The sequence below is a fragment of the Phycodurus eques genome, chromosome 10, assembly GCF_024500275.1.
Source record: "Phycodurus eques isolate BA_2022a chromosome 10, UOR_Pequ_1.1, whole genome shotgun sequence".
Lineage (NCBI taxonomy): Eukaryota > Metazoa > Chordata > Actinopteri > Syngnathiformes > Syngnathidae > Phycodurus > Phycodurus eques.
Genome location: NC_084534.1, coordinates 5,671,763 through 5,689,119, shown reverse-complemented (window position 1 = coordinate 5,689,119; position 17,357 = coordinate 5,671,763). Strand labels below are relative to the sequence as shown.

The following is a 17,357-nucleotide window of genomic DNA, read 5'->3' as shown; positions in this document are numbered from 1 at the left end:
CTTAATGCTTTTTTTTATTTCTTTTTTTAACATTTCTTGTTCATCCATTTTATTCCTTTTAAAAAGCTTTACCAAAGCCTGGGAATACAGTTGACATAATTTAATTTTTGTAACATGTACTAGAAGGCAGCTAACTTCGGCCTTTGTTTTTAATTCCACAGCACAATTCTGTTTTTCAAATATGGAAAAGACTTGCTAAAGAGTAATTGAAAACAACCTGAACGTTTGTTTACATTGTCTTAGTCACATTATTAATCGCATGAGCTCAACGGTACTTTTAAATTGAAATATACAGTAAACCCCAATTTCAATGAAGTTGGGACGTTGTGTAAACCGTAAATAAAAACAGAACACAATGATTTGAAAAACCTATATTCAACTCAATACACTAAAAAGACAAGATATTTAAATGTTCAAAACGATGAATATGATTGTTTTGGGTTTTTTTGCAAATAATTTCTCATTTTAAATTTGATGCCTGCAACATGTTCCAAAAAAGATGGGACAGGGGAAATAAAAGACTGGTAAAGTTGTGGAGTGCTCAAAATACACCTGTTTGGAACATTCATCAGGTGAACAGTTTAAATGGAAACAGGTGTCATGATTGGGTTAAAAGGAGCATACTCGAAAGACACAGGTGTTCACAAGCAAGGATGGGATGAGGTTCACCACTTTGTGAACAACTGCGTGAGAAAATAGTCTAACAGTTTAAGAACAACGTTTCTCAATGTACAATTACATCTACGGTAAATATGGGGAAATCTCTGCACGTAAGCAACGCCAGATGCAATGTCAACAAAGTCACAACAATGGTGGGGCTTGAGGAAGAAAAGAGAAGTGTGCAATGACCACTTCTGCGTCATAACGAAAGCCCAGATAACTGCCAAGTTTTTTAAAAAATAATTTTAAAAAAACATCCGATATGGTGATCCACTATTTTTCTTGTTGATGTTGGCTGTGTTAGTCCATGGTCATGCAAGAACTGGGACTAACGTGTCATCGTCTTAAGAAACATCCGCAGTGTTGTACACACGAAAATGCAAGGGCAGCATTTTCAAATGTATTCATTTGGGATCTGGTCCCAAAAATGCTCGTATTTGGCCTCCCAAAATAGATGTGTGGACGAAACGCAAAAACTTTTTTTTTTTTAAAACAGAAACCCTTTGCAAACACACTCAAACTCGTTTCTGTGTGGACATATGTATAAAAACAATAAAATGTCATTTTTCATCAACACTGTATGTCGCCGTGAAAACTTGAGTTGCTAATGGGCTAGAGAGAGAACAGCACAATGGGCTTCTCGGAGCAGATGCAAGAAACAAGTTTGGTTCCAGACTCAGCTGAGGGCTGAATGTTTGATATCCAAGTCAAACACCAAGGCTGGAAAAGTTTAAAGAAAAAAAAAAAATTAGTTCCTGTGTATTAAAACGTGGATCGAATTTGAGAAAGTCCATTTCTGCATAAGCGAGCAAGCACATTGACCGCAGTGGCAGTTCAAATAGTGTACAGCACCTCCCTCCGGCAGCTCATGACAACAGCCCAGCATCAGCACTATTTGATCTCCGATGTTCTCCTTAATCTGGGTTGTCAAGGTTCGCGTGTTGGAATCTGTTTACTTTCCTTCTTCTACCAAAATGTGTTTTCCCCCTCTCAGACAATGACTAATCAAAAGACGAAAGAGGATGGAGAACTGCCAGCAGACCGTCTTAAAGTGGTAGTTCCTCTTAACACACTTTGAATTGATTGCATACCCTAATTGTATATTCATATAAAATAAAATAAAAAAAGAATGCAATGGTAGTGTTTCATTCTCTTGTGCGGGTTCAAAATCTGTCAAATTCATAATTCCACAAAAAAACTGTACATGGCTAAACAAATACAATCACTGAAAAGGAAACGCTATGTCTAGTGTAAGTTTGTGATACACTTGCTACAAAAGATATTCTAAATATTCAGTGTGCATTATGTAAACTAGTCGGTTTGAAACAATTGTGAGTTGCATTCAGGAAGTGACATGAAATGTCAATGTATGTAATTGTAATCCATTACATTACTGGGAGAGAATGTGTAATTAAATTACAGTTGCTTGTGGAAATTTCCATGATTACAATTTTAGTTATATTTGAAAAATAGCCACAAAAGCTAAAAAAAAAAAAATTCTCTTCCTCATTCCAAAACCGAAGTTTGTGATTGGCTCTCTCTGGTCATGTGCCATACTTCCGTACTCTCAAGCATGACATATTTTTCCAAATATGACCTTGAAGCCCCACCTTGAGGTGCAATCTATTTGTTTGTCTTTGATTTTGACAAGATTAGACTCATGGTTGCACGTTCAAACAGGTTCATCTCTATATTTTTTGTTTTACTTTTTTATGGAACATTCACTTATCTGGGTTGTCATACGAAGCAATATTTGTCATTAGGTCAACAAGGTATGCTATGGTGGTTTACGCATCCTATACACATATTTTGCAACAATTTTTTTATGCATTTACATTTCACCATGTTTTGTTATCAATTTATTATTTGTATAAAGAACAAATCCATGGTCAACCAGGTAACTTGTAATTGTAACCAACTACATTTACAAAGTATTCTTCCCAACTAGGCCTGTTATGATAATTATTATATCATCTTCTCGTTCGATACATAAAATGGATACGGATTCGTTAAATGGTCATTGTTGTGGTGAGCCAGCGTGCGGATCACACAGTGAGCCGACAGAGTTGAACGGCTGTGTCATGAGCCACTAGTGGGCTCATGGAACGCCAGCGGTTTTGGCTCCGTCCAATACTCCACAGCCTTGCTCCATGTGCAGCGTATAGATTCATACAACAGAGACACTTAAGGGAAAGTTAACTGTTTATTCGCAAGCTAACGAGCTGGCGAGTTAAGGAGTTAAACAGCTCACTTCACCGCGGTGATGTCGTTTAAAACATCAGTGCTTCGCTCCGAGTTATTGTGTGTATTAGTCCCCAACTAACACAAACACAGGAACGTTAACTATTTATCAAGCATAACCTCAGTGGCACATGTTATTCGGCAAGTAGTTGACTACAGTGAACGTCAACATTTATTTGACTGACAGGTGAAGGGCTTGTCTTCAGCAGACCAAACACACAGTAGCTAGGTTTACATGCAAACCGGCCGGGCACAGCCCGAAAGGGAAACGTGGGTCTCCCTTCCCATGGGCTCGCCACCTGTGGGAGGGACCATAGGGGTTGGGTGCAGTGTGAGCTGGGCAGTGGCCCAAGGCAGGGACCTTGGTGATCCGATTCCCAGCTACAAAAGCTTGCTTTGGGACATGAAATGTTAACCTCTTTGGCAGGGAAGGAGCCCGAGTTGGTGTGTGAGCTCGAGAAGTTCCGACGAGATATAGTCGGACTCGCCTCCACACACTGCTTGGGTTCTTGTACCAGTCCTCTTGAGAGGCGTTGGACTCTCTTCCACTCTGGAGTTGCCCACGGTGAGAGGCGCAGAGCAGGTGTGGGTATACTTATTGCTCCCCGGCTCGGCGCCTGTACGTTGGGGTTCACCCTGGTGGATTGAGGGTAGCCTCCCTGCGTCTTCGGGTTGGGGGACGGGTCCTGACTGTTGTTTTTGCCTATGCACCAAACAGCATTTCAGAGTACCCACCCTTTTTGGAGTCCCTAGAGGGGGTGCTGGAGAGCGCTCCCGCTGGGGACTGCATCTTTCTGCTGGAGGACTTCAATGATCACGTGGGAAATGACAGTGAGACCTGGAAGGGCGTGATTGGAACGGCCCCCCGATCAGAACCCGAGCGGTGTTCTGTTATTGGACTTCTGTGCTCATCACGGATTGTCCATAACGAACACTATGTTCAAGCATGAGGGTGTCCACACGTGCATTTGGCACCAGGACACCCTAGGTCACAGTTCGATGAACGACTTTGTGGTTGTGTCATCGGACTTGCGGCCACATGTCTTGGACACTCGGTTGAAGAGAGGGGCGGAGCTGTCAAATGATCACCACCTGGTGGTGAGTTGGCTCCGAAGGTGGGGGATGATGCCGGTCCGACGTGGCAGGCCCAAACGTATCGTGAGTGTCTGCTGGGAACGTCTGGCAGAATCCCCTGTCAGAAGGAGTTTCAACTCCCACCTCCGACAGAACTTTGCTCACATTCCAGGGGAGGCGGGAGACATCGAGTCCGCGTGGACCATGTTCCGCAGCCTCCATTGCTGCGGCCGCTGACCGGAGCTGTGGCCGTAAGGTGGTTAGAGCCTGTCGTGGTGGCAATCCCCGAACCCGTTGGTGCACACCAACGGTGAGGGATGCCCTCAAGCTGAAGAAGGAGTCTTATCGGGCCTTTTTGGCTTGTGGGACTCCTGAGGCAGCTGATGGGTACCGGCTGGCCCAGCGTAATGCAGCTTTGGTGGTCGCTGAAGCAAAAACTCGGGCATGAGAGGAGTTCAGTGAGGCCATGGAGAAAGACTTCCGGACAGCTTCGAGGAAATCCTGGTCCACCATCCACCGTCTCAGGAGGGAGAAACAGTGCTGGTCTATCGGGAAGTCTAATCTCAGATTCAGGAGGAGCAGTGTGGTTTTCGCCCTGGCCATGGAACAGTGGACCAGCTCTACAACCTCAGCAGGGTCCTCGAAGGTACATGGGAGTTCGCCCAACCAGTCTACATGTGTTTTATGGACTTGGAGAAGGCGTTCGACCGTGTCCTTCGGGGAGTCCTGTGGGAGGTGCTTCGGGTGTATGGGGTACCGAACCCCCTGATACGGGCTGTTCGGTCCCTGTACGACCGGAGTCAGAGTTTGGTCCGCATATCCGGCAGTATGTCGGACTCGTTTCCAGTGAGGGTTGGACTCCGCCAAGGCTGCCCTTTGTCACCGATTCTGTTCATAACGTTTATGGACAGAATTTCTAGGCGCAGCCGAGGCTTAGAGGGAGTCCGGTTTGGTGGCCTCAGTATTTTATCTCTGCTTTTTGCAGATGATGTGGTTCTGTTGGCTTCATCAAGCCGTGATCTCCAACTCTCACTGGAGCAGTTCGCAGCCGAGTGTGAAGCGGCTGGGATGAGAATTAGCAACTCCAAATCTGAGAACATGGTCCTCAGTCGGAAAAGGGTGGCGTGCCTTCAAGTTCAAGTATCTTGGGGTCTTGTTCACGAGTGAGAGAAGAATGGAACGAGAGATCAACAGGCGGATCGGTGCAGGGTCTGCAGTGATGCGGACTCTGTATCGGTCCGTTGTGGTGAAGGAGCTAAACCGAAAGGCGAAGCTCTCAATTTACCGGTCAATCTATATTCCTACACTCACCTATGGTCACGAGCTGTGGGTCGTGACCGAAAGAACAAGATCCCGGATACAAGCAACCGAAATGAGTTTCCTCCACAGGGTGTCCGGGCTCTCCTTTAGAGATAGGGCAAGAAGCTCGGTCATCCGGGAGGGGCTGAGAGTTGAGAGGATTGAGAGGAGCCAGATGAGGTGGCTGGGGCATCTGATTCGGATGCCTCCTGGACACCTCCCTGGTGAGGTGTTCCGGGCATGGAATAGAAGGCCTCCAAGTAAACCAGGCTAGTCTTGCAGCTCTCACACGGTAAAGAATAAATATTTTATAGAGGAAAAAAAAGAAAGAAAATTATGACAACAACAGTACTGATTTAAAAGCTAAAAACAATAAAATAAAAAAATAATAAGGATGGGCCTTATTTTTCATGATTTCAGAGGCATCAAAAAACAACAATTTTATCATTTGTCGTAGTACTTTGAGGCAATATGCATGTCGTCTTTTAAAAAAATAGCGTGACAGGACTACTCCCAACACTGCTTATTATTACGTTGTCACCAACTTCTGCATGTAGTAATAAAAACATACAACCGGCACAGTAAATGGGTTGAAAGTGGTTCACACTAAACACACCAACAGTTAGTTACGCTCAACGTATTCAAGACTTTCAGCCAACTCTGTATGAAGAAGAAGGAAAAAAAGTATATGGATAAATACAGTAACAGTTACAAACTGTGATGAATATTGGCTGACCAGCTCTATTCAGAAAGCCAAATAAAAGCCGGTCAATGGCACAGTATAAGTCTTGAAATGTTTACCAGTGGCACTGTCTTTGAGTTTGAGACAGTAAACACGTGGACAGAGGCTGCCGCATTGCTCTTCCTCCAAAGAAATCACTGCAAACCTACGACTGCACGAGATTAAAAGATGTCAACTTGTCCCAAGAGGGCATTTGAACTTTCAATAGGAATTCACGTCGTAACTAACTGCGCACTGTTTGCTACGGTTGTGTATGTGTGTGCGTGTGCGTGTGTGTGTGTGTGTGGGGGGGGGGGGGGGGGGGGGGGGGGTAGACCTCCTCTGCTTAAGAAGTTTGCCAGAACTTTCCCAACACAGCAAAAACAGAACGTTGGTAACGTTACAAAGGAAACTGCATTGCGTACACATCACTCCGACATAAAATCCTGCCACATTGTATTTATGTGATAGTATTAGCCCACAGGTGTGTGTGTGTGTGTGTGCGCACGCGCGTGTTATTTGTCCATTTGGCCGGCCGTGCAAACTTATTAGGCGACAGCCACGCACGTAAGAATATCTGTGCATCTTCAAGGAACACAGCGAAAGAAAATGTGGACATTCTGAGCTATAACAGAAACTTACCGTGATGCGAGGCGCTAAAGAGCAGCTAACAGGCGCACGCGGATGAACACAAGTTGCTCCGGGGTGCACGCGAGCTTGCGTACGGAGACCGCGTGCGTTACAAATCACACCGTAAACACCAACAAGATTACTCCGCCAGCCTTTCTCGTTACGGTGGCGGAGGCACTAACTAACTTCACATCTAACTTTGCGTGTGTCAGCAAAAAAATAAAAAATAATAAAAATACTTTTTCGTTCCGGTCACTGTCGTTGAAAAAATACTCGCGCTCCTTCCTGAATGTTTTTATAAGAAAGAAAAGAGGAAGAAAAAGGGGAAGAATCACCGATTTGGATGTTGTTGTTTTGATCTTCCAGGTCCATGACGTCATATCCACCTGCTGCGTAAACACTGTTCATTGCATTGCAGCTGTCACCATCACAAGTACTATTCAGACCAAAAGAGCACCAAGAAGCACTAAGTAGGTTCTTTCTATGGGGGAATGGTATGATATGCATTAGTTTCAGCAGAAAGGGCGACAAGAGGGGGTGGTTGTCAGGAAGAAAAATGACAACGTCTAATAATTAGAACCGAGATGGAATGAACTACATATTGTCTCAGAAATGCCGCTATGTATTTCTTTTCTTTTTTTTCTTTTTTTTCCCCTCATCATAGCCCCTTCAAAGCCTCTCATAATAAACTTTGACATAACAGTAATTACCAAATGTGTTTTGAGTTGGAAGGAGTTTAAGTCATCAATGATTTTGTAAAGATGAACCAGAGAGATTTTCTGACCAAATGGCTCAGCTGCATCAAGTATTTTCATTGGTTAATGTCCATAATTCCCCTATTTTTTAAATGTTGTTGCAAATATTTGGTTGAAAAGTTTTGCTTCGTGCTAACCATATTTTGCCCAGGGCATGACTGATATTATTATTACAGTGATTAAAATGTATTTCGCTTGCCTCGGAAGGATATTACTACGAGTGAGTTTAACAGTCCAGTTAACACTAATTGTGAAGCAACATTGATTTGATTTCACGAGAAACTACTTTAAGTCGTTTTTTGTCCTTGATCAAGGTCTGAGAAGCACAGCCCATTTCATTATCAAAGACATTACTGTATTTTTTTAAAATTGTTATTTATTTATTTTTTTTTTTCATGGCTGCAGCTGAGAGAGCTGCTTGCTGCACAACCCTCGCAGTGTTTTTCTTAGTAGACAGCGCCACCCCTTGATTCCGGGCAATGAAGGCAAACTGTTAAAACACATGAATATGTTCATATATTTTACCTACTTCATCATTGAAATCAGTGCTGTTAATAAGCTGGAAATAAATCTCAAATTTGGTTTAGTTTCCACAGAGTATAAAGAATAAGGAGGTTTGCCACCTTGGCTCAATCTTTCAACTTGCATCATTCCACTGATCAAATCAGAAAGAGTACAGAACTGTGCAAAAGTCTTGTATGAGTACTGAGCAATGCTCAAATTAAATTAAAAATCTCGCTGGCATCTCGCTGTCAGGAGATTTCTCAAATAAGCTCCTGCCAAACAAGATTGATGGGCTCAGGTGTTCTTCGAGTGGCTTGCACTATTACCAGACCTAAGTGCTTGGGATTTCTTTCTTTATAAGAGCAAGGGTTACGTACCACCACTTCATGCAAACGTGGATGACGTGAAAAAACTGTACCACTTATAAGCAGCTACCCATATGAAAAGTGTATTAAATCATGCATCTGTAGCTATTAAGAGTGAAAGAATATTACAATAAAGTTATATCTTATGTCTGTTTAAAATCATGGAGTGTTTTGTGGACACCCGAATTGACTGTAACTATTATGTCACTAAGGTTGGATTTACACTGCAGGTCCAAGTGTCCAATTCCGATTTAATGCCTAAATTATATATACATTTGAAAAGTGATATCTGTACTTTCTACTTCTCACTTTGTCAAAATAGGCTTATTACTTTTTTTTTTTCAACAACTTCAGATTGGCTTTATTTAAGAGAATTGTTTGATGTTGCTGGGTCCAAGAATGATTTTTGTCGAATGCGTTGTGTCTCGTGCCAGCCTAAAAAGCCTCTGGCATTAAAACATTTGCCTCTTGACTGAACACATAAAAAGGAGGAGTATTTTGGGGGGGGGAGGGGGGGGGGGGGGGTTATGGTCATCTACTAATTTAGCATTTTTTTTATTGCAGTACTCAGTTCTTAATTTTAGCAAAGCTATGTGCTTCACACGTTTCGATAGCACAATAGTCAAGCTTGCAAGCTCTTGGTTTCAAAAACAACATGTGAAATGTAACATGATTTTTTTTCTTCTTCTTCTCAATACAAGCACCATGATCGTTAAATAAAAGAGGAATAGTATTTTGTGTTCAGTTTTATTTCACTGTGCCAAGTCACCAAAACGGTTATTGTATATAATTGACAGGGGGAAAAAAAAGTTTTTTCCTGACTTTTACAGTACAGGAGTTGAATCCGTACCTCTAATTTTCCAAATTTTAATTTTTACGCAAATATTTGTACTTTTATTTAAGTAGGCCACCTTTGAAACTTTCTATTTAAAATGCTTGATCAAAATTATTTCGACAAAAGCATCACAAAAATGAATGAAAGTAACTTGTAGTAGTCCATTCGTGGTTGTATTTGCCCTTTTTGAATGATACATTTCAGTATTTTACATTACTGTGGTCTCTTTTTCATACAGTTCCATCCATCCATTTACCGCTTATCCTCACTAGGGTCTGCTGGAGCCTAGCCCAGCTATCTTCGGGGTACACCAAACACAGGGCACATAGAAACAAGTTTTCATACAGTTGTAAAACCATTTAGATGTGTGTGCACTGTTAAATGAAATCTATCTTGCACGTAATCTAAGCTCTCTAATACTTCCCTGTCCTGATCTGCATGTCAATATAGGATCTTTCAACTCAGTGGAGCCTAACAAGCACGTGTTGGTCTCCTTTTATTAGCATGTTCCTCAGTGTCACCATGCAGCTGTGTTGTGTGGATTAAGGGCAGGACTTAATTGGGTATAGTGGTAAATTAATTGAGGATCACTATCAGTTATTTGATAGCCTCTCTACCACAAGCGTGCAGACAACAAGTAATTAGCTTTCTGTTAATGAGGTAACTAAGCTAATGAATAGGAGTTGCAATGATTTCTGAAGGAGCGTGAATGGCTTACACACAGGGCTTTTCTCCGACTGCAGCAGGGACAGAAGCATTCGACATGTAATAAAAGCTGAGGAGAAATTCTGATACCTTTTGAAGTAGGGCATGGTTGAATTAGCAAAGTCACAGTTTAACCTCTAATGCAAGAATTTATACTGCCATTATTTTTAAAGAACATGTTAAATTCTTATGTTCCGGCAAAGTCAACAGAATACAATTGATCTCACTAACATTCATCAATCCATCCATCCATTGTCTTTCGCTTATTTTGGGCCAGGTCACGGAGGCTCAGACTTCTCTTTCCCCAGCCACGTTGTCCAGCTCTTCCAGGGAGATCCTGAGCTGTTCCCAGGCCACCCTAGAGACATAGTCTGTTCTGCGTCTCCTGGGTCTTCCCTGGGGCATCCTACAAGGTGGACATGCCCAGAACAACTCACGAGGGAGGCATACAGGAAGCATCCTGAACAGACAGACCAACAGCTCGTGACCATAGATGAGGGTGGAAATGTAGATTGACCGGTAAATTGAGAGCTTTGCTTTTTGGCTCAGCTCCTTCCCTACCACAAAAGACTGATACAGAGTACGCATCACTGCAGACACTCACCGCTCCACCTGTAGTTTTCCCACTCCTCCACTTGGGGCAGGATTTAGTTTCCAACCTCAAAGAGCACTCCATCCCATCCCACCATAAAGAGTGTTGATTGTCCACTGCCTTCCCCTCCTTAGACACCCAGAATTTCCTCAAAGCCATCTGAAAGTCCTTCTCCGTAGCCTTCCGGAACATTTTTTGCCTCAGAAACCACCAAAGCTGCACTCTGCTTGGCCTGACTCAGGAGTCCCGCAGGCCAAAAAGGCTTGATGAGACTCCTTCAACTGGACAGCATGCCTTACAATTGGTCTCCACCAACGGGTTTGAGATTGCTGCCACGACAGGCACCGACCGCCTCACAGCCAGTCGGCAACAGCTCTGGTCGGCCACCTCAACAATTGAGACAAGGGAGTTTTGCCGGAGGTGGAAATAGAAACTCCTTCTAAGAGAAGACGCTGCCCGACGTTGCCAGCAGACCCTCACAATACGTTTAGGTCTCTTAGGTCGAACTAGCATCTTCCACCAAGTCCGATGGCAACAACTCAAAGTCGATCATTGAACTGCGGCCTAGGGTGTTGTGGTGCCAAGTGCACGTATGGACACCCTTGTATTTAAACATGTTGTTCGTTATGGACAATCCATGACAAGTACAGACGTTCAATTACAAAACACCACTCGGGTTCTGATCGGACGCTGTTCTTCCCAATCACGCCCTTCCAGGTCTCACTGTCATTCCCTACGTGAGTATTGAAGTCCTCCAGCAGAACAAGAGAGTCCCCAGCGGGAGAGCTCTCAAGCACCCTGTCCAACGACTCCAAAAAGGCTGGGTACTCTGAACTGCAGTTTGTTGCATAGGCACAAACGACATTCAGGACCTGTCCACCCACTCGAAGGCAGAGGGAGGCAACCCTCTCATTCACCGGTGTGAACCCTAACGAACAGGCACCAAGCCATTGGGCAATAAGTATGCCCACACCTTATCAGCACCTCTCACTGGGGGCAACTCCAGAGTGGAAGCAAGTCCAACCCGTCAAGAGGACTGGTACCTGAGCCAAACATGCATTGAGGCGAGACAGACTATTTCTAGTCGGAGCCTCTCATCCTCGCAGACCAGCACATGCTTCTTCCCTGCCAAAGTGGTGACATTCCACGTCCCTGCCAGGGATCAGACCGCCTTCGGTCGTCCCCCAGCTCTCTATGCACCTAACCTCCTTGTCCCCTGCCACATGTGATGAGCCCATGTGAAAGGGGACCCAAGTTACCTCTATGGGCTGTGCCTTGCTGGGCCACATGGGTGCAGGCTCGGCTGCCAGGTGTTCGCCATAGAGCCCCGCCTCCAGGCCTCCCCCCAGAGAGGGTCCCAGCTGACCCGTATCCGGGCGAGTTAGAACGTAGGTCAAAATTTGTACTCATCATAGGGGGATCTCTGAACCATGCTTTGTCTGGTCACTCACTTAGTAGGACCTGTTTGCCCTGAGTGACTCTGCCAGGGGCATTAAGCCCCAGACAACTCATCTCCTAGGATCATTAGGACACACAAACCCCTCCATAGCCATAATGTGACAGCTCAGTGAGGGCTGTATAATGCTTGCATGTAGTCCGTCCAGACTCCGGCCTTGGCTTGAAAATGGCAGATCTTCACCAAGTAAGAAATGGTGGTAGTATTAAATGTAGTCAACATCACAATTCTGCAAAGTTTAGAAGGACTTTATCACAGACACATTTTTGGAAATAGTCTGCAAACAAAATATTTACTTCAACTTTAATGTTTCGCTTGATGGGTGGGCAGGCACTGTTGAGACCCAACTGTATATTACACAAATAATTAAAAGTCAATTATCCATATAACCCCTTTAAATTGGCGGTCAAAATGTTTCTATTAACTTGTGTGTTCATTTTGCTGCAGCAATTATGTGTTACATCAATAAAGATTTAGTGAGCCCATCTCAGAAGAAGCCATGCAAGCCCAAGCCATTTCATTACCTCCACTCAGATATTGTATTAGATAGATATTGTACACCTGGGAAACAAAAAACACCTGTCAGTCACATTCCAATACTTTTGCTCAAATAAAAAAATGGGCGGATTCAAACAAAGGGGGATCTCTTACAAATTGTATCACATCCATATGTAAGTACCTCCTGGAAATATGTTGATATTCGGTCCCATATTCATCTTATACCGATGTCAAACCCAAATGTTAGCCTCCAGCTCGCCTCTGATCCAAATGAGGACAACTGGTACAGAAAGCCTATACAAGCTGACTAGGTGAGAAGGAAAACACCCTAGACTGGTCACCATCCAGTCACAGTGTACATACTGTATAAGCAAAACAAAGCAAATGTATTTATATATCGAATTTCAGGTAACTCAATGTGCTTTATATGATTAAAAGCATTTTCAAACAAAGAAACAGTATAGACAAACAACCACTCACAAATTCACATCCACGGACACTTTAATTCTTCAATAAACCTTAGATTTTCGGATTGTGGGAGGAAACCAGAGTACCTATAGAAAACCCACGCAAGCATAGAACACATACAGGTATATTATATGAATACGTACATACAGTACATATGTTCAAATACTGCATACATATACAGTACTGAGTAGGGCTCTGAAAAAAAATCGAATAACTCGCCTAAGTTGACCACAAAAATTGGTCAATACAAAAGATTTTGCCCCGAGGCAATAAAAAAATATTAATAAAAGCATATTTACGCCGCCTAGACCCAATCTGGCCACTGTCCATGTTTACCGAACTGACTTTAATTGCAGACGGATACATTGTTGGACAAGTGAAAAACAGTGCCAAAAATGACAAGCGTGTCTGTCTGTAAGTGATTTTTAAAGGAATGCAAAACAAAGCAAAGCAAATGTATTTATATAGCGCATTTCAAACACAAGGTAACTCAATGTGTTTTAAAAAAAAAACAAAGGAAAAAAAAGCTTATAAACATTTAAAACAAAGATAACAATAAAAATATAATTAAAACAGTGTACAGTACAAGAAAGATCATTTAAAAGAGAAAATGCTCTGAAGAGCATGATAAAAAGCAAAGTCTTTAAGCTGGACTTGAAATCATTCACACTTGGGGATGACATCACTTTTATTGGCAATTTATTCCATTTGTGTGCAGCATAACAGCTAAATTCTGCTTCACCATTTTTGCTTTGGACTCTGTGCTCCACTATTTGACCTGAGTCTGTCGATCTCAGAGCCCAACTGGGTTTATATTCCATTGGCATTTCTTTCATGTACTCAGGACCTAAATTTAGTGATTTATAAACAAGGAGCAGAACTTCAAAATATATTCTAAAGCTGACTGGGAGCAATTGTAGAGACTTTAGAATTGGAGTAATATGCTCTGACCTCTTTGTTCTGGTCAAAACCCGAGCTGCAGCCATTCTGAATAAATTGCAGCTGTTTAATGATCTTTTGGGGGAGTCCAGTTAGAAGACCATTACAGTAGTCAAGTTTACTTGAGATAAAAGCATGGATGAGCTTCTCTTGGTCTGTTTAGCACATGCAAGACTTCACTCTGAATATGTTCTTCATCTGATAGAAGGTTGTTTTAGTAACTGATTTGATATAACTGTTAAAAGTCAGGTCGAAATCGATCAGTACGCCATGGTTTCAGACTAGGTCTTTTTTTTTTTTTAAGAGAGTGACTCCAGGTATTTACTAACAGCAATCCTCTTTTCTTTACTGCCAAAAAAAATCTGTTTTGTTGAAGAAAGTTTTGGCCCATTCAGTTAATTAGCTGTTTTAGACAGTGACACAACACCTCAATTGAACTGACAGACACTGTTAGATATAACTGTGTGTCATCTGCATAGCTATGATAGTCAACATTAAGGTTCTGAAGAAACTGAACTAATGGTAACATATACAGGCTGAACAGGAGCAGTCCGAGAACTGATCCTTCAGGGACCCCACAGGTCATTGCCATTTGATGAGATTGAACACTTCCAATGGTTACGAAATAACTCCTGTCCTCCAGGTAGGACTGGAACCATTTCAGGACTGTTCCATTTAGTCCAACCCTTGTTTCCAACCTGTTGAGCAGTATATTTATGATCTACCATACCAAAAGCCCTGCGATTGGCTGGCAACCAGTTCAGGGTGTACCCCGCCTCCTGCCCGAAGATAGCTGGGATAGGCTCCAGCGTTCCCGCAACCCTTGCGAGGATAAGCGACTCGGAAGATGGATGGATGGATACCAAAAGCCGCATTGAGAGCCAGCAAGACCAGAATTGAATTCCAGAGTCAGTATTCAACCTTATATCATTTCGCACTTTGGTAAGAGCTGAGTGATTTTGTACTGTGATGAGTTTGAAAACCTGATTTAAATTTGTCAAAAAGTCCATTTAAGTTCAAGAAATTGCTGAGATGATTAAAAATAACTTTCGTGACAATCTTGGCTATGAAAGGGAGATTTGAGACAGGTCTAGAGCTTCCTAACATGGAAGCGTCCAGCGTTCTATTTTTAAGAAGAAGCTTAATGGCAGCTACTTTAATTGCTTTAGGAAACTCGCCTGACTGAAGTGAGTATGAATATGATTCAATGAGAAAATGAGAATGAATTGATTATTTGCTGCAAATCAGCAAGCACAGTCTTCACAATAGTTTTGAAAAAGTCACATGGTACTGACTAAGACACAATTAGATGTGTAATAGTAATGGTAAGTTGGTGTTTTATTTTTTACCGAAAGTGGTAATCGCGAGCGCATTAATGCTAATCTCGAATGTGAACCGTTTAGCAAAGGCTATTTTGTTGTCTCGGTTTCTGTACCGTTTATACCATACACTGTTATGAAGCGTAGTAGGATGTGAATTGGACCCAAGCGCAGACTGAGGCGGAGGGAGTAGCTTTAGAACTGTTTATTATATGTTGATTACTCAAACACTTGACGAAATATCTGAAGGTTAGTCAATTCTAAAAAGCATTTGATAGTGACAGCCGTAGTACTGATCTGATAAGTCTGATTTGCTGCTTGTTGTAACAATGCAATAATGACTTCATACAACTAGTATGCAGCTAACCTAGTAGAGCACATATAGTACCTCGGCCGTATTATTGTTTTACTGTTAAAAAATAGAACACCATCTTTGCATTTGTTTATCCAACTATTGAGTATTTAGGAAGCCACTTCTAGATTTACAAAGGATTATAACTAAACGGGTAATGACATTTTGGACAGTGCTGTTTATACACGACTGCGATTGGCTGGCAACCAGTTCAGGGTGAACCCCGCCTCCTGCCCGAAGTAAGCTGGGATCGTTTCCAGCACGCCTGCGACCCGCTTGAGGATAAGCGGTTCAGAAAATGGATGGAGGATGGATGGATTTTTATACACGATGCACATATAAGCAGTATGAATTTAGGATAGTCTGCAATATGTGAACAGGCAATCTAAAGATGAACCTTCAAAGTACAACAGAAACATTTCAATGTAATAGTGGATTCTGTTTGTAAAATTGTAGTGTAAAGTAGTAATGACAAAATGCTCTTTGATCTTGAACAAATAGGGTTTTGAGATAAGCTAGTTTGCATTTGATCAAATGTGATCGACATTAAGGGCCAATTCCAATTCTAGCCCTTAGTCCTTCCCCTTCGTCTTAGCCCTTGGTTTTGCAGGTGCAGAAGAACGAAGGGGTAGCCCATTTCCTGGAGAAGGTCTAAGATGAACTGATGTATAGCCCTTGAAACCAAGTGTGGTCCAGGAGTTCACTTCAAAGCAAGGGGCATGGGACTGCATCCCCACTGACAGGCGAAGATATTGCTTACAAGACGACGGAACAGACAAGGAAGTACATAAATGTAAGTGGCAATTATTGATATTCACACTACTGACACATTTTTATCAACGTGAAAATATAAGCCACGTTTTGAATTGCTGGTTAAACGGCTCGCTGTGACGAGCTCGGGTATCGCTAGCTACCCTCAGACTACGGTGACAAATTTACAGCAACACGCACTTCACTACAATGTACTGCATTTTATGAACGATTAGAAACAATTAAGACAGCTAAGTCACATTCAGAATCGACTTAGCTAATGTAGCGTCGCTAAATGATGTTGCTTCAGAGTATGGGAGCGTTCGCGAAACATCATATTGACGTAATCGTGGCCCATGCTCATTAACATTGGTTGGTGGAAGTCCCATTGACTTCCATATAATATTGGCTAAGAAAAATTGTTTTCGTGGCTGTTTATCGCAGTATGCAAGTTGCGGCCAGCTGATACCAACCAAAGCTATGCAGCAAAGCTTCTGTACAACAGCGGCAAGCAAAATGTGCCTCACGAAGTTACGGACAAATGTGTCCCAAGTCCGTCCGCTGGACTGACCACAGGGGATGTTTTTTTTTTATCGACAGCGTTTCATTTCGGTCCACACAAAAGATTTAATGAAAGTCTACAAGTTTCTTGACGCATAGAAGTAAAGTGTTAATCATTCAATTGTTGATTGGAAAATGTTCAGACGGCCAAACGTCTCCATATGTGATTTATTAGAGTTGATAAAGATGAAATATAGAAATGTATGCACCCTGTTACGTGGTAGGAAACATTTATTGTAAACAATTTTAAAATCCCAGTCACCTTTAGAAACTGCATTAACAGACGTTTAAAAAAAAAATTATAATAGTAGCATTCATTTGACACAAGACGGCCTCTCGCAAATGTAAACAATTGCTGCATCTGCCTACGACACAGCCAGCAGGGGGTGAGGGGTGATGATGTGTCGTCTGAACTCCTAGTGGCATTTCCCCCTTCATCTTGGCCCTTCAAACAAACGGCTAGGGCTAAGGGGAAGGGGAAGGGGTGGGATTGGCCCTAAATTTGGAAAGTCACTGTCATTTGAACAAAGTTGCATTTTTTTTTAAAGACACAGTATATCAACACAAATACTAGTTCTTGAAGCATGCCCCAGCTACTTAAGTTCTGTTTTATGGTCATACATATTCAGGCCA

The 17,357-nt window shown here is 42.5% G+C and overlaps 1 protein-coding gene across 14 annotated transcripts in view; it reads right to left on the bottom strand.

The window, feature by feature from the left end:
* The window catches only part of foxp1b (forkhead box P1b), a 227,866-nt gene extending 220,919 nt beyond the window's left edge, over positions 1-6,947 (bottom strand). For 9 of the 14 annotated variants that reach the window (XM_061687380.1, XM_061687390.1, XM_061687391.1 and 6 more), the window contains exon 1: positions 6,638-6,944. The gene's annotated coding sequence lies outside the window, so the exon portion shown is untranslated. Of the gene's footprint in view, positions 1-6,637 lie in introns of all 14 variants that reach the window. The other 5 variants (XM_061687387.1, XM_061687388.1, XM_061687389.1 and 2 more) reach the window with 3 other exon arrangements.
* Between the last annotated feature and the right edge of the window lie 10,410 nt (positions 6,948-17,357).